Here is a 23,344-nt window from a genome sequence, read left to right on the forward strand (position 1 = left end):
ACATGCATAGCAAGACAAAAGAGTTCAAAAAAGTCAATAGATGTCGCTAGAACCACAAAAAAGAATTCTCAGGGTGAATCACATGAAACTTCCCAAAGTCTATCATTGTCATTGAGGTTAGATGTACTTTTGCTGCGCTGCTGTGTTATATGTTCAAGAAAAGTATTATAAGTTAACATATCTTCATGGAAATAATGTAAGCTTATTGAAGGTAACTTCAATTTGATCATATTATTATAGCTTTTGTGTTAACTACACTTAAGTAGCATTATTGTCCTTAAAACCTCACATTTGTTTTTCTTGTTGAACTTAAGCTTTTTTCACAGCTTATTTTTGGCAACTTTTTATGGAATTACGCATATTCCTTCATGATTTTCGTTATTTAATGTGCCTAACTCCAAAATTTTTCCTTATTTCAAAAATGAAATTTGCTCCATTTTTAAAGTAATAATATTTTAAAAATAGATCTATCTTTATGAGAACGCTGATGGACACTATTCTAAGTAACTGTGTCAAATAAGATAAAGTTTTAAGTCAAAATCATTCTTTAAGTCAGTTTTTTTCGTGTCCTGTGAAATTTGTTAATTTGGATTTAGGCACTTTTCATATGAGGCCGACGATATTCGAACTCCGAGTTCTCTTCAGATCCCAAGGATCGGTTGGACTGGTTCCGAACTCGCAATTCGGTTACCGCAAACGACAAAATCCCGGACTAGGGGTTCAGAACTCGGTTACCGCGAACGCTCTTTTTTAAAGTGCGCATGCGAAGTAATCCTGGATTTTTTTGGTTTTAGAACCTAATTTTCACAAACTAATAGGTCCCCACAACGCTTGAGTAACTGCAAATTTAGCATACTTTCCTCCCCTCTACTATTACCAATTTTCAGCTTGCTATTAGTAAACTTTTTTTTTGGTACGCGGGATCCAGGCCTATTTGAAGTTGGTTCATAATTTGCTTTCAACTTTATCAATATAAAACATCCGACTATAAGTGAGAGGTGCGGTTAATAATTGATGCTTTTTTTTCAGATGATCATCGGAAAAATTGGGTTGGAGAGAGATATCAGCAAATTGAATTTGTGAGGTAAGTGTTTTAATTATGTTAAGACAATAACTGACATATTAGTTATTCAATCTTTACTAAAACTCAGTATGAAGAAAAAAATATTTATCGATATTATTAAATAGAGAAAGGCTGTTTAATTTGGACCAATTAAGATGAAAATTAAGATATTTTGAAAATTAAGATGGCATAAATATAGAATACGAGGTCTGGCTATTAAATAACAAGACTGCTTATGAAGAAGAGTTTTATTTTAAATTTATTCTACAATCGAATCTTTTCTTTCAATATATTCCCCTTCCCTCGCCACACACCGTTCCATTGGTTTTTTCCATTGGGTAAAGCAATGCTGGAAGTCTTATTTTGTTAGAGCTTTTAGGAGCTCCGCCGTTTTTCGCTTCACCTCTTCCATCGACTCTTCCCAGATTCCTTTTAAGGCAAACTTGACCTTCGGAAACAGGAAAAAGTCACAGGGTGCTACATCAGGCGAGTACGGCGGGTGTTCGAACACTGAAATGCCTCTAGCGGCTAGATAACGCTTCATAGACAGCGCATTATGGGCAGGTGCGTTGTCCTGGTGCACGATCCACGACTTGTTTTCCACAACTCCGGCCGTTTCTTACGAACTCGCTCTCGCAGCGGTGCCAAAACTTTCAAATAGTAAGTTTGGTTAACGATGCCGTTACATCACGATGCCGTTAATGTCAAAAAAACGATTAGCATGGCTTTAAATTTTGATTTCGACATCCTTGCTTTTTTTTATTCTTGCCGATGCAGGAGTTTTCCAGTGCACGGATTGTCGCTTAGTTTCAACATCGTATTTGAATATCCAGGTTTCATCGCAAGTGATGATGTTTTCCATTAATTCAGGCTCTTCATGTAACCTCTCAAGAAAATCTGAGCAGATCTGTTGACGGACGAGCTTTTGGTCAGGAGTCAAATTTTTTTTGACCAACTTCGTACAGACTTCTTCATGTTCAATTCGTCATGTAAAATTTTTCTGACAGTTTCTTTATTGGCGTTTACAGTCTCAGCAATCATCCGAATACTCATACGACGATCTCCGCGCACAATTTCATTTATTTTGGCCACTGTTTGCGGAGTTGAAACAGAGACAGGTCGACCTGGACGTTGGTCATCTTCGGCGCTCTCTCGGCGCCGTTTATACCATTTAAAAACACGCGCACGAGATAGAGAATTCTCGCCATAGGCCTCTTTCAACAAATTATAGCACTCAGTGGGAGTGATTTTTAATTTAACCGAGAAATTTCACATTAATCCGTTGCTCATGTTTTTCGTCACACATTGTTATCGGCACAAGAAAAAAAAAGTTGTTTTCTAACCTCTACAGAAAAAATACTACTACAGCGACAAAAACGTGTTTGTTTTCATACTAAAAGAGTATAGTCCAGGGTAATAAGGTTTTTTCCATGACACTCGAGCAGCCAGGGTACTGAAGGGTTTTTTCGACAGGTAATACCTATAAGAGCAAATTGTAACTATTTCCTGCGTTGGATCTGGCGGCCATTTTTATTTATAAACAGTTAAGTGTCAAAAATGGCATTTTTCCCTTTTTTTTTCAAATCAATGCAAAAAAAAGTGAAACTTATGGTTTTTTTAGTACAAATATCTTTGAGATTATGGAATAATCTTTAAAATAACGTATTACAAAGTTTGATATACTCATTTATTGTAAATATAATTGCGAAAAAAGGTCGGAATTGCAAAAAAAAATAATTTAGCAATATCTATTGTAAAAATTAGTGTACAGCTTTGAAATTTTTGTCATATAAGGGTTCTTTGGTGCTTAATATGTGATAAAAATTTCAAAGCGATTAATTCAATTGTTTAAATTTTATTCAAATTGTTTTTCTCAGAGAGCATTTTTTTGCAATAACATAAGTCAGAAAAAAATGACGTTAGAACCATTCCACAGGTGTCAAATGAAAAAGCATGAGCTATATTTTCAACTTAAAAAAAAGCGAATAAAACATGCATTTATTAGTAATAAATAAATTATGCAAAATTGTTGTAAATCTTTCCTTATAAACTTTTTATTTTGTTATATAAGAAATAATATATATTTATTATATGTTTTCATCAATTATGATATAAATAACATTACTTGGTAGTTGTGCACTTAAAACAGGGTAAAAAAGTTAATTTTTTTGGAAAAAGTTATTCAAAAAGTTTATGAGGAAAGATTTACGATACTTTTGCATAATTATTTATTACTAATAAATGCATTTTTAATTCGCTTTTTTTAAAACCAAGTTGAAAATATAGCTCATGCTCTTCCATTTGACATCTGTGGAATGGTTCTAACGTCATTTTTTTCTGACTTAAGTTATTGCAAAAGAAATGCTCTCTGGGATAAACAATTTGAATAAAATTTAAACAATTGCATGAATCGCTTTGAAATTTTTATCACATATTAAGCACCAAAGAACCCTTATTTGACAAAAATTTCAAATCTGTACACTAATTTTTATAACAGTTATTGCGAAAATATTTTTTTTTTTGCAATTCCGACCTTTTTTCGCAAATATATTAACAATAAATGAGTATATCAAACTTTTTAATACGTCATTTTAAAGCTTCTTCCATAATCTCAAAGATATTTGTATTAAAAAAATCATAAGATTCACTGTTTTCCATTGATTTGAAAAAAAGGGAAAAATGCCATTTTTTTACAGTTAATTGTTTATAAATAAAAATAGCCGCCAGATCCTACGCAGGAAATAGTTACAATTTGTTCCTATAGCTATTACCTGTCGCAAAAACGCATCAGTACCCTGGCTGCTGAAGTGTCACGAACAGGGTATATTTTTGTCTTATCACCCTGGCCTAGTAGACACTTCCAGCTATCCAATGCTGCATTCGTTTCCCACTCTTCCTCTCTAGGACACCTTCTGCGCGCGCAGTCTCGTTATTTAATAGCCAGACCTCGTATGCCTCAGGTTCACACTTTACTTTAATTTTACCTCGTTAGAGGTCGCAGGTCGCTAAAAACCTTACGTTGGTAGAATATTTAAATATGTTTACCAACGAGTCGGTGCGTTTTGGTTTAATTCAGTCTTCTTGCAAAGCCTCTTTGATAACGGGTAAACCTAGAAACACGTGTCAGAGAATAGCAAGAGACTCGAATTAAATCAAAACGAAATCATCTATTTCTATTTGATTTATATTCAGCGTTTTTTCTAATTTTTGAAACAAGGACACCAATAATTTGATTCCATAAGTGCGTTACACCCTGTATATCTTCTTCTTCTTCTTTTTATATAGACATTACTCTGTCTGTTTTTCAATGTGCCTCCAGTAAGTTGTCATTCCATCTTTTTCGTGGTCTTCCCACTGATCGTCTTCCTATTGGGGAACCGTCTCTCGCCGTCCTAACTAGTCTATTTGCTGCCATTCGGCTTATGTGGTCGTTCCATTCTACTCTTCTACTTTTTACCCAGTTATTAGTGTTGTCCACCTTGCATCTCCTTCGTATATCTGCAATCCCACAGCGTCTTACCATCGATTTTTCGCAATGTTTTCATCTCTGCTGTTTCTAGCATTATTTTTGTTCTTTCTGTATCAGGTCGTGTTTCTGCCGCATATGTCATTATTGGTCTGATGACTGTTTTGTAAATTCTGCCTTTCACCTATTTTCCGATGTTTTTATTTCTCCATATTGTTTCATTCAGGCAACCTGCGGCTCTGTTTGCTTTATTCATCTGATCTTCCACTTCTGTTTCGAGCTTTCCGTAGCTGCATAGTGTGATGCCTAGATATTTAAACTCCATGACTTGTTCTATTATTTGACCCTTCTTCTTCTTCTTCTTCTTCTTCTTCTTGACTGGCTTTACAACTCGGGGTGAGTCTTCGCCGCATCCACTATGGCCCTCCATCGTCTGCGATCTTGCGCTTCGATTTGCCATTGTTGTACCCCAATCCTAGATAGATCGGTTTCAACATCATCCTTCCATCTTTTTCTGGGACGGCCCACTGATCTTCTACCGTCTGGTCTCTCGAAGAACACTGTCTTTAGCACTCTGTCTTCCTCTGATCTTACTACATGACCTGCCCATCTTATCCGATTAGCTTTTATATGTCTGACGGTGTTTTCAGTACCATATAGAGTCACCAATTCAGCATTGCGGCGCCTTCTCCACTCTCCTGTCAATTCATCTCTTTGAGGACCAAATATCATTCTGAGGACTTTCCTTTCAAATATCAGCAATTTATTTATTTCTCGCTGATGTAGAGTCCATGTTTCACTCCCATTTGTAACAACTGGGCGAATAATTGACATGTACAGTCTTAATTTAGATTGTCTTTTCAGCAGCTTAGAACTTAATAATGATGATAGGGAGTATAATGCTCTATTTCCCGCAGCTATTCTTGCTGAGACCTCCTTTTCCATGTGATTGTCCTCTGTGATTACTGCTCCCAGATATTTAAATTCTTTTACTACTTCAAAGTTGTGGTCATTAATAGTTACGTTCTGCCTAACTCTTGGTCTTGGATTTTTGGTCACCAGCATATATTTCGTCTTCTCTTCATTTATTCGAAGGCCCAGGTTACCTGTTTCCTCCTCGAGCTGTGAAAACACCTCTCTTACGTCTCTTGTAGAATGAGCGACTGCATCTAGATCATCGGCAAAGGCCATTAATAGTTTTGATCCTCGATTTGCGAATCCCTCTGTTAGTTCAGATGATATTTTACTTATTGCGTATTCTAAAGCCAAATTGAATAGCAATGGTGATAAAGGGTCTCCTTGTCTAAGCCCTGATGTTATACTAAATGGCATCGATGTTCTGTTTCCTATCTTTACCTGTGCATATGAGTCTGCCACGCACATTTGAGTGAGCTGCATTAATTTTCTTGGTATTCCCATTTCTAGCATTGCTAGCCATAGTCTGCTTCTTTTTATCGATTCATATGCTTGCTGGAAATCTACGAATATTTGGTGTACATCTCGGTTGAATTCCCAGTTTTTTTCTAATATTTGTCGGATGGTAAATATTTGATCTATTGTTGACCTTCCACTTCGAAAGCCGCATTGGTAGTCGCCTAGAATATCTTCCGAATACGGAGTGAGTCTCTTTAGTTATTTGACCCTCCAGCTCTAATTTACACCTTATTGGATCTGCTGTTATAACCATGCATTTAGTCTTTTTTGGGGAAATTAACATGTTAAATTTTCTAGCGGTTATATTAAATTCGTGCAGCATACGTTGTAAATCATCTTCACTTTGAGAGATTAGTATTGCGTCGTCTGCATAGCAGATTATTTTAAGTTGTTTTTCTCCCATTTGGTATCCTTTTTTTGTTCTTACTTTTTTATTATTTCGTCCATGATCAGGTTGAATAACAGAGGACTCAGGGAATCTCCCTGTCTTATCCCATTGCCAGCTTCAATTGGGTCAGTTAGTTCTTCATCTACTTTTACTTTTATTGTGTTGTTCTGGTAGATATTTTCGATCGTTTTAATTATTCCTAGAGGTACAATATACTCTCTTGCGTACAATAAATGGATAACGTCCTTTAATTTGACCCTGTCAAATGCCTTCTTAAGTTCCACAAAACATAAGTATGCCGGTTTGTTGTATTCTAACGATTTTTCTTGAATCTGCCTCATTATAATTATAGCGTCGGTGCATGATCTTCCCGACCTAAAACCTTTTTGTTCCTCTGCTAATGTTATAATTTTATTCAGTTTGCTTGTTATCACTTTGGTCGTTAATGTTAGTGTTGTGTTTAATAAATTAATTCCTCTGTAACTCTTCGGGTCCGATTTTTCTCCATTTTTGAAGAGAGGTATTAGGATGCTTGATCTCCATTCTTGTGGTATTCTGTTTTGTTTTATTATTTTTTGGATTAGTTTTAATATTTTGTTTGGTCAGGTCTTGCCCTCCATACTTTAGGAGTTCGTTCGATATTCTGTCCTCTCCTGGTGATTTTCTATGTTTTAATTTCCTTAATACTTCCGTTACCTCTGCTTCTTCAATATTTATTTCTTCGTTTGTTGTCACTTCAGGTGTTGGTGGTTCGTTATCGTTATCTTAAGCAAACAGGGATCGAAAATAGTCTGCCCAAGTTTCCTTCTGAATGTGTTTCGTTTTTATTAGTTCGTTCATCTCTTTTCTTTGTCCTCTGATCATTCTCCATATTTCCTTTTGTGTTCCGTAGAAGTCGTGTTCCATCTGTTTTGAGAAACTCTCCCAGTGCTCTCTTTTTATTTGTCTGACTAAAGTGTTTGTTTCGTTTCTAATTCTTTTATAGTGGTTGTATGCCTGTTGTGTTTGTTGTGTTCTGTATTGTAAAAAGGCTTTCTTCTTTTCTTCACAGTTTATCTTCACTTCCTCTCGAAACCATGGGGTTTTCTTTTTTGATATATTGGTATTCATTACTTTCCTCTCTCCAAGTGACCCTGTATATGTAGTATAATTTTATACAAAAAGATTCTACTCCTAAAATATCAGACTCCGCTAGTGGTGTGGTGTAGGTGCTTCGAACACCACTTTTTAATTAAAGTCTTGTGTTACTGTGTTCATTGGTTTTTTGGTTTAATTAATATCATATTAACATACTGTAGACTAAATCTACTGTTCGGAAACCTTAAAGTTACCTCGTTAGTTAAAATTGGAGCAAAAAACGGCACTATACATCAAATTATAATTAGGTTTTGCTTTTCTTTCCTACAAAGGTTACTGTGGTGACGTCTTACCGTATATTAAATTTTTTACACTACCCAATCAGATACTTAGGGATTCTACTAAAATTACTTTTTTTTCTACGATTTCTGGTGTTGTTGCTGTTTTTGGGCGTTCTAGAAGTGGATCGTATTCAAGGATTATATATTTTTAAATTCAGCGATTCATCTTTCTACTATAATAATTTATGGCGAGGAGCCCTTATACACTTTTAACGTTCGTTCATAAATTTCCGTTGCTTTTAAACCTTCCAAAAATAAAAATTCAGTCACCACACGATACTTTAGAATTTCCATTTTAAAAAATACTGTGACAAATCGATACAAAATTTCTTCTAAACAAGGAATGAATTATTGACAGACTGAAATGAAATTTCACATACGTTCATATAAAGAGTGTACCAACATAACAAAAAAAATTAGGCTAGTAGCAACGCCCTTTCTTATCGAACCGCAAAACTTATTGAACAATACAGGGTATTTCATTAACAATTTTTCATATTGCAACTGGAGAAACCTTACGGAGCACAAAATACGAAGATTTAACCAACACTTAATTAAAATATTCCTTCTTACCGAGATACAGAGTGTTTTATTACAAATATTCTAAAATGATTTTAGCCCATTTACTCTGGGCTAATTAGCAAAATTCATGGAAAAGTTATTTACCAGCAATTTTATTGCTGGAATCGAATTATAAGATCCTATATATTAATAATATAGGTATGCAAAGTCCGCAGATAGTGTGCTATTTTTTTTATAAACAAAATGGCGCCGACAAATCGTATTTTTTTCAATTATTGCTCTATAACTCCGAAGATTTTAAATTTACAACAAAAAAAGCCAAATAAAAATGACCGCAATTAAATTCTGCATAGAGATATGTTTTTCACGCTTTAGTCCGACGAAAATTTTCCTCGGAAAATGCGGGGTTCCCTAACAAAAACTCTAATTTTCAAATAAAGTTTTAGGTAAGTAATTATTAATCAATAATTAAATAACTTAGTGACATCAAAGCTTTCTTGGTATAGACTGTAATTCTAGAAGCCGGTGAAAATTAAACGAATATTTTAGCAACAATTCAATTGTTAATTAACAATTAACGATCGCAATAATAACCAAAATAATCAAGACACATTGATCAAACTTATAAAGATTATAAAGATGAGATGCTTATTTAATATTTTATTGACAAAATATAAATTTTTCTTTTTTTTGCATAATCTTTAAATTTTGAAAAAAAAAATAGTTATAATACGCTGGTCTAATTAGTAAAGTACAAAGAAAGGTTATTTACCAGCAATTTTATTGCTGGAATCGAATTATAAGATCCTATATATTATTAATATAGGTATGCAAAGTCCGCAGATAGTGTGCTACTTTTTTTATAAACAAAATGGCGCCGACAAATCGTATTTTTTTCAATTATTGCTCTATAACTCCGAAGATTTTAACTTAACACCAAAAAAACTCAAATAAAAATTCACCCCAATTTAATTCTAAATAGAGGCGTGTTTTTCCCGATTTGCTCCAACGAAAATTATCCTCGGCAAATGTGGGTTTTCCCAACAAAATCTCGAATTTTCAAATAAATTTTTTGGGTCAGTAATTATTTATTAATAATTATATAGCTTGGTGAAATAAGGTTTTTGGTATAGATTATAAATTCAGAAGCCGGTGAAAATAAAACGAATATTTTAGTAACAATTCAATTGTTAATTAATAACTTACAGTCGCAATAACAACCAAAATAATCATGAAACATTGATCAAACTTAGAAAGATTATAAAGGTGTGATGCCTATTTAATATTTTGTCGACAGAATATAAATTTTTCATTTTTTTGCATAATATTTAAATGTTTAAAAATAAACAAATTAACATTTCTCAGAAATTGTTTATTATATTCTAATTTTAAAAAATACTTAAAATGCGTATTTCATAGGTTTTGAAAATGAATGCTTTAGAAAATTTTTCCAACCATTTGCAAAAAAGTTATGAAACAGCAAAGCAAATATACGATTTATCCGTTGTTTATAATTTGTTTTAATTGTTTCAAAGCTTAAAAGTGAGTCTATGGTACAGTCTAATTACTCACAAAGAATGTCAAAAATTAGTGCAATGGTTATATTTTAATCAAAGATTAAAAATACTTTTTTGTTGTAATTTTTAGCGCAAAAGTAGGCCTGATACAGAGTCGGAGCTAAAATGTTCACTCGAAGCGACTGACACGCAGCATACATTATTTATAAAAGTGTACGTTGCGCGGCCGGTCGTCGCTCCGAGTGAAAATTTTAGCTACAGTACTGTATTATTCTACTTTCACGCGTGTAAATTATAAAAAAATATATTTATAATCTTTAATTAAAATATAAGCATTATATTGTTAATCGATATTTTTTGCAAATAATTAGCTTGTACTTTAAACTCACTTCTACGCTTTGAAAAAATTAAAAAAACTATAAACACCGTAGTAATCGTTTGTTTATTTTGCTGTTTCATAACTTTTTTGCAAATGGTTGCAAAAAAGTTTTAAAGCATTCATTTTCAAGATATTTGAAATGCGCATTTTAGTTATATTTTAAAATTATAATATAATAAAAACTTTCTGAGAAACGTTATTTTGTTTATAATTATTTTTTTAAACATTTAAAGATTATGCAAAAAAATAAAAAATTTATATTTTGTCGACAAAATGTTAAATAGGAATCTCATATTTATAAGATTTCAAAGTTTGATCACTGTATCATAATTATTTTGGTTATTATTGCGACCGTAATTTATTAATTAACAATTGAATTGTTGCTAAAATATTCGATTAATTTTCACCAGCTTCTGGAACGATAATCTAAACCAAGAAAGCTTTTAAGTCACCAAATTATTTAATTATTGGTAGATAATTACTTATCTAAAACTTTATTTGAAAATTAAAGATTTTGTTGGGAAAACCCGCATTTTCCGAGGAAAATTTTCGTCGGAGCAGATCGAAAAAAACACGTTTCTATGCAGAATTTAATCACGGTGAATTTTTATTGCTTTTGTTGTATAGTTAAAATCTTCGGAGTTATAGAGCAATAATTGAAAAAACACGATTCTCGTGCGCCATTTTGTTTATAAAAAAAGTAGCACACTATCTGAGGACCTTGAATACCTATATTATAATTATATAGGATCTTATAAATCGATTCCAGCAATAAAATTGCTGGTAAATAACTTTTCCCAAAAATGGCCTATTCTCCGATAATAATCAGCCCAGACTAATTGTTCAAACACCTTTTAATATTTTTTGTTCAAGCTTGACACACGGTTGACACATGTTAGGGTACTTTAACTAGTCTTAAAAGATAGTTTTCCGCTGTTACCAGAGCCGTGCTGTAGGGATATATACTTCATTATCGCCCCTTTTCTCCTCACAATCTACGCCACTTTCGTAATAATCATTTCAGCATGTTTTTTTGATTACTTGTTACTTTTAACATGAATATCATAAAAGACTAAGTTTTTCAACCTAATAAAAATATTTGTAAATTAAATATTTTTAAAAGATTTTTAATTGAAAAACTTTATTGGCCCATTTCCTGGTGACAACCTCCAAGGCTTCTACAATATGCAAGCCAAATGGATGCTGCAGTGAAGACTAAAGGGAAGGAATTCTACACTATGCAATTCACAACCCCCGTCTGCAGCGTGGTAAAGTTCCAACGGAAAATGGACCTAGTTACTCTATAGGAGTAATACTAATTACTTAGTCGAAATACTTAGTACGAAAAACTTAGTCTTTTATTTAGCAGATGCCGCTAGGCACCTACTACCATCTCGTCAGTTGCGGTGGGAGATGGATATGTCGAAGATTTTTACCTGGGCCAGAGAAATGCAGCCTATGCAGTCTCTGATGAACCTCTAACAAGAGGTGAAATCGTCGATAAGAGTGCTGGCTGCACTCTCTGATCTGAGTAAAAATTAAGACAGTTTTGGTTTCGCACCGCAACTGAATGAATAAAAATGGTATACATTTTTATGAATATCATACTTTTGTCTCATTGCGATAAAGTAAGTAGTTTTCACGTTATTTGCGTTTAAAAATAATGGATTCCGTAAGGGAAGAACAGAACAAGTGGGTCGAGGTGGAGGTGTAGGTGGTGGTGGAGGATGCTACTAGTTAAGTCGCGGTCGATGTTGATAGCACATAGCAAGGAGGCCACATGCGCTGTCAGTCGAGCTAGAACCACTATCAAGTGAAGTAGTTTAATGAAATTTGAATGACAAAAAGACTGTGCTTTTGCGATGTTGTGTCAGTCAAGTGATGATAGTGATGAAATGTCAGCTGTAGATAATCAGATCCTCCTTCATATTTCAAAAATTTACTGAATTTAATTACTTTAGAAATTCAAAAATAAAGTGAATACAAAAAAGGGGATATATAAAAAGTATCAACTCAGATAGCGCAGGTAATGACAACTTGGCCTCGAACGGAACAATCACAAGGAAGCATTCTTATAGGCAACGCAGTAGACATCCATGTAAAACAAACTCATTTTATTTTCAAAAGCATCGATGTAAACCTCCTGGATGGCATCGCGCTAAACCCCCACCGCGACATACCTGCTCTGTTATCTTCCATTCACTACAATGTGTTTGTTTTACATGGATATCGACATCGACCGCGACCTCCACCTCCACTTCCACCGCGACCCACTTGTTCTGTTCTTACCCTAAGACTATGTAGGTACTTTAAATTACATTCAATAAGATTATGTGTTTAAAATACATAATTTTATTGAATCCATTACATTATCACGCAAATAACTTGAAAACTACTTACTTACTCTATCGCATTGAGACAGAGGATGATATTTACTTAAAAAGTAACGAAGAATCAAAGAACATTCTGAAATGATTATTACGACAGTGGCGTAGATTGTAAGGGGGCAAAAGGGGCGAAAAGGAAGTATATATCCCTACAGCACGCCTGTGGTAACAGTGGAAAACTATTAGACTAAGAGCCGCTATAGGTGAAATTTCTTAATCATTTTAGGCACGATGGGACCCTATAACTTAAATAGTAGAACCTTAAAGAAAACGTTTGAACACTGTGCCGTTACTTTTCAGTGGCACATGCGTCGACAGTGGCTCATCAAACTTTCCACTTATGGACGGGATAAATAAATTAAAAGTTAACAGAACTTACTAACAGAATTAATTTTTTTTATTTTTTTAAGTTCTATGTCATTAACACATAGGATTCATCGTAAGTTTAACCCACCACCCCCTTCCCCCTGCCCCAGCATCAAAAACTTCATTTTTAGATTTTATTTTTTTTTTGGTGGGATGCAATCAATTTTAAAATTTCAAAAAATTCACACGCATAGTTGAGGCTTTTATAAAACATGTCTATTTTTTATAGACCCATAGGTAGAGTGTACATAACCTCAAAAAATTAAAAGGAATTTTTTTTTCAAAAAAGCGTTTAACTTTTTTTGAGGAATAGCTGCAGGTCTAATTTTTTCTTAATCTTGTGTGTTTTATCAAACACTATATTACAAATTTTTTTCAGATTTTTCCGTAAGTCTCCCCACCTTCAAAAATCCGAAAAACCGTTTTTTGGGGTGTTTTGGGGGATTTTCCCTATTTTATAGATTTCATAATATATCAAATCAATTTTGTTTTTATAGGTTATATGTTACTTGAAGTAACTGAGATCTTTAGAATATTTAAAAATCAGAAAAACACGTTCAAACCCCCAAAACCCCCTTAAAAAACAGTTTTTTGGATTTTTGAAGGTGACCAACGTTACAGAAAAATCTGAAAAAAATTAGAAATATAGTGTTTGATAAAATACACAAGACTAAGAAAAAATTAGATCTGCAGCTATCCCCAAAAAAAGTTATATACTTTTTTTCAAAAAAAAAAATTAAAATTTTTTTGAGGTTATGTACACTCAACCTACAGGTCTATAAAAAATAGACGTGTTTTATAAAACCCTTAACTATGCGTGTAAATTTTTTGAAATTTTAAAATTGACTGCATCCTACCAAAAAAAATAAAATCGAAAAATAAAATTTTTGATGGTGGGGGCAGGGAGAAGGGGGTGGTGGGTTAAAATTACGATGAATCTTATGTCTTGATCACATAAAACTTAAAAAAATGAAAAAAATTAAATTCTGGTAATTAGGGAGGGTATTTTTTAATTTATGTATCCCGTTCATAAGTGTAAAGTTTGATGCGCCACTGTAGACGCATGTGCCACTGAAAAGTGACGGCACAGTGTTCAAACGTTTTCTTTTAGGTTCTACTATTTAAGTTATAGGGTCCCGTCGTGCCTAAAATGATAAGAATTTTCACCTATAGCGGCTCTTAGTCTATATCTTTTAAGACTAGTTTAAGTACCCTCTTCTAAAAGTGCCTATCTTCTAGAGATGTTGGCGACCACATTGACCCATCTTATTCTATTTACGGCAGCTCGAAATAGATCAGTTGACGTTAGACCAGTCCACTTCCTAAGATTGGCCAGCCAGGATATATGTCTACGTCCAGGGCCTCTCCTGCCCTCAATCTTGCCTTGTAGAATCAACTGCAGCAGTCGGTATTTTTCATTACGCATAATGTGGCCGAAGTAAGCCAATTTTCTGTTCTTTACGGTGTTAATTATTTCTTTGTCTTTTCCTAGCCTCTGGAGAATAGTTATATTAGTTGTGTGGTGTATATATGAGACCCTCAACATACGTCGGTAGCACCACATTTCAAACGCCTCTAACCGTTTTATGGCATCTTCTGTCAGGCTCCAGCTTTCAACTCCGTATAGGAGGACACTAAAGACGTAACATCTAAGAATTCTTATGCGTATATTGATACTTAAAGACAAGTTGCAGAGAATTTTCTTAAGACTGTTAAAAGAGCTTCTGGCTTTTTCAATACGAGTTTTTATTTCGTAGCTATGATCCCAAGTAAAATGTGTCAAGTTTGAACAAAAAATATTAAAAGGTGCTTTAACCATGAGCTAAACTCATTTTAGAACATTTGTAATAAAACACTCTGTATCTCGGTAAGGAAGAATATTTTATTTAAGTGTTTTGGGTTAAATCTTCGTATTTTGTGCTAAGGTGTCTCCAGTTACGATATGGACAATTTTTAATGAAACACTCTGTATAAACAAAACGATCTTTTGATCCTGTCAATTTTGTAAGGATTCCTGCTACTTCGTATCAAAACAATAATCAACAACAACGGGAATCAAGTTTGTGACATTTTTACAGCGCTGCTGTCTGGATCTAATATGTATAATATAATAGTCATTATAGTCTAGGCGCCAAATAGAGGTCACCGTGTCATTTTCAATTCTGATGGACAAACTCAACGGTTTCTTATGGACTTTTGGCTGCTGATTACGAATTTCGAGGGGGGATTTCGATCCGAGTGGTCAAAAAATTGTTATAAACAATTTAATTGTTTATAAATTGTTTATAAGGCTCTGGCTCATAAACTAAAAAAGATACAAAAAAATGTTTAAAATAAAATTTGTTCCTTAATAGAAAACGAAGAATTAACCGTTTACTAAACTTAAATCCGACAATTAGAACTCAAGATATTGTAAAATTAGTGCACAATGCAAATTGCATAATGCAAAATAAGTATTTTTCTAAGCTTTACCGATCGTCACTCGGCTTCTACGCATGCAAATGAGCCTTATGTAGTATCCTTTTAAAGCTTAATTAAGAGGCTTTCAAACAAAGTTTGCTAGATTATTTGATCTTCATTTGTTTTAAAGTTATACCCGTTTGAAATTATAATTTTCTTAAAAAAATTGTACATTAATTTGTTTATAAAGGTTTCAAGCAAACTTGAGCTATAAACATTTATACTTTAATTAACAATCATGATAAAACAACTCAAAAGGAACAATTTGAGCTTACGAAAATGTTCGTAAGTTTATTTTTGGCTAAGATGTCGATATTTTAATGGCGCGCTATGAGGCGCAAGATTGGCTCACAGTTAAGTAAGTATGTATTCTTCGACGCTTTATCGATCGTAACTCGGCTTCTGCGCATGAAAATGAGCCAATATGTGATATCGATATAAAAATTGATCGAGTTCTTTTGCAGCATCATCATTGCATATAAAACGAGCATTTATGATGTGGCGGCATACACACAATTGACGGGCCTTGATGATGCTGCAAAAGAACTAGGTCCACTTTATATGGATATCGTAAAGATAATTAGACTCTGAAGCCTCAAAAAGTTTTAGTTTTACTGCCTACAAGAACAAACTTGTACCACCATGTATCTGTTAAAATTTCACTAAGAACTTATGCAGATGTAAAAAAGCTGATATTCCCAGTATATCTATGCAGATTTGCAGATGCATGAAAAAAATGTTTGTAAAAATAGTATTAATAAATAATATCAACTTACTTTTTAGTTGTACTTCTGAAATATTAGTTTTTAATGTTTTTTTCTCATTTAGTGCAAAAAATAGAAGACAATGTAAATAGAATGAAAGGTGATACGAGGTACAGTATGATGATTTAATTATAAGAATTATATGATAAAATTTTATTAGGATCTTCAAAAATGAAAAATAAAGATAACGTATGTATACATAGAAATTATAATTTGGATCGAGAAGTTAGCGCGTGAACCTTTACGCGGTGAGCCGATCTTGCGCCTCATAGCGCGCGCCATGAAAATATCGACATCTTGGCCAAAAATAAACGTATGAACATTTTCTTAACCTCAAATTGTTCCTTTTGAGTTTTTCTATCATTATTGTCCATTAAAGTATAAATGTTTATAGCTCAAATTTGCTTGAAACCCTTATAAACAAATGAATGTACAATATTTTTAAGAAAATTGTAACTTCAAACGGGTATAACTTTAAAACAAATGAAGATCAAGTAATCTAACAAACTTTGTTTGGAAGCCTGTTAATTAAGCTTTAAAACGACATCTTCTAAGACTTATTTGCATGCGTAGAAGCCGAGTTACGATCGATAAAGCTTCGAAAAATACTTATTTTGCAATTTGCAATTTGCATTGTGCACTAATTTTACAATATCTTGAGTTCTAATTGTTAGATTTAAGTTTAGTAAACGGTTTTTTCTTCGTTTTTTATTAAGCAACAAATTGTATTTGAAACATTTTTTTACCTCTTTTAGTTTATGAGCCAGAGCATTATAAACAATTTATAAACAATTAAATTGTTTATAACAATTTTTTGACCACTCGGATCGAAATCCCCCCTCGAAATTCGTAATGAGCAGCCAAAAATCCATAAGAAACCGTTGAGTTTGTCCATCAGAATTGAATATGACACGGTGACCCGTCTGGCGCCTAGACTATTAGGTTCCATGATATATAACATATTCAGTTTACAAATATCTTGTCTTCTATAGTTAAATCTGTATTAATTCCAGACAAGATATTTTACTTGAGAGAGTCTGTGTTGAATAAAAACAGTTATTATATTTCCTCATGAAGATTAGTATGAAGAGTGCACTCGAGGAGAATAATGGAGGAATAGGAAGCGTACACAATTTGTGTTTCATCTAATACAATCACAAAACATGATGCTCTTGAACGGGGAAAATAATATGTACCTAAGGAAAAACATGAACAAGAGTGGCTTATCAGCAGAGGATAAATTTAATATTTAATAAAGGAATCGTGAAAGGGAATTTTGTTTTTCATTGAGAAAATTTATCAGATAAATTTTTAAATTTAGAATGGCATCTTTTATCCGCTTTATTGTTAAATAAGGTTGTTTTCCTCCTTATTAAGCTAAGGTATTGATTCTCAAAGAATGGGAAATGGGCTATAAGGTCAAAAATATGGAAGACAAAAAATTTATATTAGACGTAATGCAAAATTACGACAGTATTCTTAAATAAATTTATATACATACATTGTGAAACATATTTAATGATTTAAATTATTTATTATTAATATTAACTTAATAAATCATACAGAAGTAAAAACCTTCGTTAGTATAATGGTATAAAAAGTTTATTAAAAAACTATTAAAAAGTCATCCAAATGGATTGCAAAACGTTTTCGATCTATATCAGATCATCTTCAGTGCGTTCTGCTTAGTAGATGAAACTGGCACACTTCTACAATTGATAACATCGAGATATATGATTTATGTACATGTTAATATTATGATAAATGTAGCGACTCCAAGTCGATGTTAAAAGATTATACAGGGTGAGTCACCACTAACGCGACGGAAGATTACAGCGAAATGGTAAAATATTTGAAAAAAAATTTTAAATCAGTAGTTTGTAAGTTGATAAAATCTATATTTTAAAATTATTTTGAAATATACAGGGTGTCTTAATAAATGGTAGAGTATCAAAGTTATATTTTCCTTATGGAACACCCTATATTTTATTGCATTTTTAATTATCCGCAAAAAATAAGCTATAGTTTCATAAGGCTTCCCTATACCTATGTACAGAGTGTTCTGAGTTATGTTGACTTTTCTTAAAATGTAAAGTTTTAAAAGAAGGCTTATTCTCAAGTTATTTAAGAAATTATAAAAAAATTGCTTTTACATCTAAATATTTGCATCTAAATATTTACAACTTTTACATCTATATACACACAAATACATTGAATGCATTTCATGATTAATTATTACACAATTATTTACAGGGTGTTCAACATTTACAGTTTCATTATTGGATTATTCAATGTATCATATGACGCTTATTTTAAATGGAACACCATGTATATTAATACATTATTATACTAAACGGGGTTACCTCTTTCGAATGGTATATGGATGTTCTTTACCTAGGTCTAATAGTTTTTGCGTAATTTACAATTATTTAAATTCTCAATCTGTAAATCGAGTTTAAGCCAAAAGATGTATCTCATTGTATGACATCGTCATTTTATGACAGTACGGTCTGATAATTATCAAAAATACAGGGTGTCCCGGAAAATAGTGCGTTCCTTTAAGGTATGGATAGAATACATAATTTAGAACAAAAAAGTCCCATAGCATTTTTTTCTAAAGTTAACCGTTTCCAAAAAAATGATTACATTGTTTTCCATATACCAGTATTTTAATGTTTGGAAATTTTAATTGCCTGGCAACATCGCGATCGTACGCACTACGGAATAATAACAGATAGTAAGAACTTAATAGTTGTGATTTACAGTACATGTATTTAAAATAATCCAACCTAATAGTACTTAACGTATTTACTATTTGTTTTTTTTTTGTTATTTGTTTATTATAATTTTTTTTAATGTATTGAAATACCTATTGCATAATTTTAAACGAATTACACATCTTCTAACTGAACTAGTAGGTATTATGTATTTAGTAGATAAGCTTTAAATGTGTTGAATGCTGAGGACTTTGACTAAATTACATAGTTCGCAGTGGAAATTAAATACACCAGATTGATAATGTGTCAGTAATTTGTTTACTTGTGAACTAAAACAATTAAGTTGTACTTACTTGAAAATAATTATTACACTTTCACGAACACATTCACTCATAACGACGAGAAATACCGGCACAACATTTTGAAAGAAATTATAGTAAGCCTCTCCATTTAGTGATCTGCCATAACTAATCAACAATAACATAATAGGTAATGAACTCACGATTCGAAAACATTTTCGGCATTGAGACTAAACATGATTCTTCCAAACTATCTGTTGTATGTTTACTAAAAAGAAGTCTACGTTTAAATTTTCGTACCTCACAGAGTTGTCAGATTTTAATTTGCATACCAAAGTGTATTTTAATTTGTTGGTCAAACGATTGCATTTAGAAAAAAATGTTTTAAGAGTTTTTTGCTTTACACGGTGCCCTCTACCTATACCTTTAAGGAACGCACTATTTTCCAGGACACCCTGTATAAACATTCGTTTATGATTTTCAAATTTAATTGTTCATAAAAATAAATAACCACGTTATCTACCAAAGAGTAGACATGGTACTTTGCATTGGGGAGTGTTTGCAAAATTGTATCTTACCTTCAAAAGTTTACGCTCAAAAGTATCCAGATAGAAGACACCCAAAAAAGGACGTTTTTGAGAGATTTTAATAGATTCCGTGCTACTGGTAATGTTGCATACGAAAAGTTAAATAAAAATAAACCAGTTATTTGTGATGACGTCAAGGAGCTTGATGTCCTGCTTTCTGTTACGGAAAACCCAAATACTAGTAAAGAAAAAAATTTGGGTGAATTGTAAATCAGTCAAACGACTGTTAGAATACTTAAGAGAAACCACTATTATCCGTATAAAACTCAACTACACTAGTATTAGACCAAACAGGATTATGATAAATATTTTACTTATCGTTTATGGACTTTAGACTTTGAAGAAAATCCTGATTTTTTTTAAATGTATTTTATACAGACTAATATACCTTCTTTTTATAATAGTGGTCTAGTAAATAGACATAATTTTCATTTCATTATGATACAGTAAACAGTATTTGGAAGTATGATACAGAGTATTTGGAATGTTCATTTAAAGATGGAGCTACTACAAATAAAATGGTATCTTTGGATGGTGAAATGATTGTAAAAAGCAATAGTTTTAAGTACCTAGGATCGGTATTACAGAGTAATGGAGAAATAGATGGAGATGCATGCAGTAGAATTAGGGCTGGATGGATGAAGTGGAAAGAAGCGAGTGGTGTGTTGTGTGACAGAAAAATTCCAATGAAGCTGAAGGGAAAATTCTATAAAACAGCCATAAGACCAGCTATGATGTACGGAACTGAATGTTGGGCAGTGAAAAACAAAGAGGAACAGCGAGTGCATGTGGCGGAAATGAGAATGCTTAGATGGATGAGTGGAGTGACAAAGAAGGATAAAATTAGAAATGAGTATATTAGGGGAAGTCTAGGTGTGGCACCAATTGATGCCAAAATGAGAGAGCATAGGTTAAGATGGTTTGGTCATGTTCAACGTCGAGACGTTAACCACCCAATACGAAGAATAGCTGAAGTGCAGATTCCTGGAAGGAGTAGGAGAGGAAGACCAAAGAAGACCTGGGGGGAGACGATAAGGCAGGACATGTTGGTAAAGGGGATTAACATTGATATGGCCCAAGATAGAATTGTGTGGAGAAATGCAATTAGGGAAGCCGACCCCGCATAGGGATAAGGCAAAGAGAATGATGATGAATATGATACAGTAAACAAACATTTATTTCGTACAGTTTAAAAATCAAGAGTGACTTTAAATATTATTTTTAAAATCAATTGACCGTTGAAGAAAATTGTAAATTAGGCAAAAACTATGACTCCTAGTTATAGAACATCCCTATACCATTCGAAAGAAGAACCTGTGGTTAGTATAATAATTTATTAATATACATGGTGTTTTATTTAAAATAAACATCATATGACACATTAAATAATCCAATAATGAAACTGTAAATTTTGAACACCCTGTAAATAAATGTGTAATAATCAATCATGGAATTTATTAATTATGAAATAATTACCAGACCATACTGTCATAAGATGACAATGTCATACAATTCCATTAATTAACTACATCTTTTTTTTAATCGATTTACGGATTAAGAATTTAAATAAGTGTAAATTACGCAAAACTATGAGACCTAGGTATAGGACATCCATATACCATTCGAAAGAGGTAAAATTTTTTAGTATAATTATTTATTAATATACGTGGTGTTCTATTTAAAATAAGAATCATATGACACATTGAATTATCCAATAACGAAACTGTAAATTTTGAACACCCTGTAAAAAAATGTGTAATAATTAATTATGAAATACATTCAACCAATATCCAAATATTTAGATGTAAAATTATTTTTTTTAATTTTTTAAATAACTTGAGAATAAGACTTCTTTTAAAACTTTACATTTTAAGAAAAGTCAATATAACTCAGAACACTCTGTACTTAGGTATAGGGAAGCCTTATGAAACTATACTTATTTTTTGTGGACAATTAAAAATGCAATAAAATATAGGGTGTTCCATAAGAAAAAATATAACTTTGATACGTCGCTATTTATTGGGCACCCTGTATATTTGAAAATAATTTTAAAATATAGATTTTATCAACTTACAAATTACTGATTTAAAATGTTTTTCAAATCTTTTACCTTTTCGCTGTAATCTTCCGTCGCGTTAGTGGTGACTCACCCTGTATATTAAAAGTGCTCAAAGGGCAACATGGTTCTCTACTCGAAAAGAACGTGTTCAAACAGAATTCTGCATCCTTAGTACTCAAACATGACTAAAATAAAACAAGGAAAGACAGCTTTCGGGGACCACCATCATCGGCTGACCAAGGTTTCTATCTTTCAGCGTCTTCCGAGCGACCTGTGGTGTATCCTGAAGCGAACAAAATCCTAGCTGTCGAAGTATGCATATAAGTTCAGTTCGCCTTGCTAATGTAGTTCTACACACATCAAAATAATCTATGGGACACCTATTTTAATAGCTTTTAAATAATATTAGTTGACAGTAGAAAAACAAATATTTATGATTTTAATGTTTTTTTGTTGTTTTTTCGTTTATTGTGCCAACTTAAACGGTAATGCTGACTAGAATGGCTGTAAAAAAATTAACAAAACTTTAATGTCCGACTGGTCTATTATTTAACAAATAATGACATTATTTCGAAGTCTATTAAGTACGATATAACGCCCAAGGGCGTGTTATTGAAAAATAACGCCCTAGGGCCTATTAAATTTAAATAACGAGTTAAATACTCTCAAGTTGACAAATAAAACTCTAAGTAAAACTATGGTTACCACAATTACGTTACGACTATTTCTGGTAAACGTAATTATTTGAAAACTAATTAATTCAAAATTCATTCAAATTTTTCGCATATAAAGAATAATTTAGTCGGACATTAAACGTTGAAGGCACCACGGGTAATATAATAATAACGCTTTCGGTCAACGTATACAGGGTGAGGCAAATAAAGGGCCTATTAGAAATATCTCGAGAACTAAAGGCAACAGAATAATGAAAATTTGAATTAAGAGGGTTTGAAGAGTCATCTATTTAATGAAACTATTTTCATCTATTTGCTGCTTCCGGTTATACCGGAAGTTGCTTATAACTTCGTTTTTTAAATGGGTATATTTTTAGATTTTTGGATTCTCTTCGATGTCTTCTTTCTTAAAATATGAGGTTTTGTCATGTTATACAAAGTATTTTAAAAGATAATTACGTTTTTTTATTAATTTCGTAGCAACATTCACACCCTGTGGAATTGTAGTAGTTTGACATCTAAAACTCTACTTACGTTCAAATGATTTTTAATATAGTCTATCTACTATTGTTAATAATCATTAGTACAGCAAAATTTTTAATTACAGTATACAGGGTTGGTCGAAACTCGGAATCAGTATTTTCTGAGTTTTCTTAAATGGAACACCCTGTATTTTAGTATTGTAGTGAAATGATATTTTATGGTACTTTTTTATTTCTTAAGCATTCCCTATACCTAACTGCTTTAATTTGTGCTTAATTTTTAATCGCACCAACAATCTTAACTACGTAGGTATTTTGATTGCTAAACTATTATTGGTAATTTTAGGGATCAGTCTGGATTG

Source organism: Diabrotica virgifera, chromosome 2 (genome assembly GCF_917563875.1).
Source record: "Diabrotica virgifera virgifera chromosome 2, PGI_DIABVI_V3a".
In the NCBI taxonomy this organism is placed as follows: domain Eukaryota; kingdom Metazoa; phylum Arthropoda; class Insecta; order Coleoptera; family Chrysomelidae; genus Diabrotica; species Diabrotica virgifera.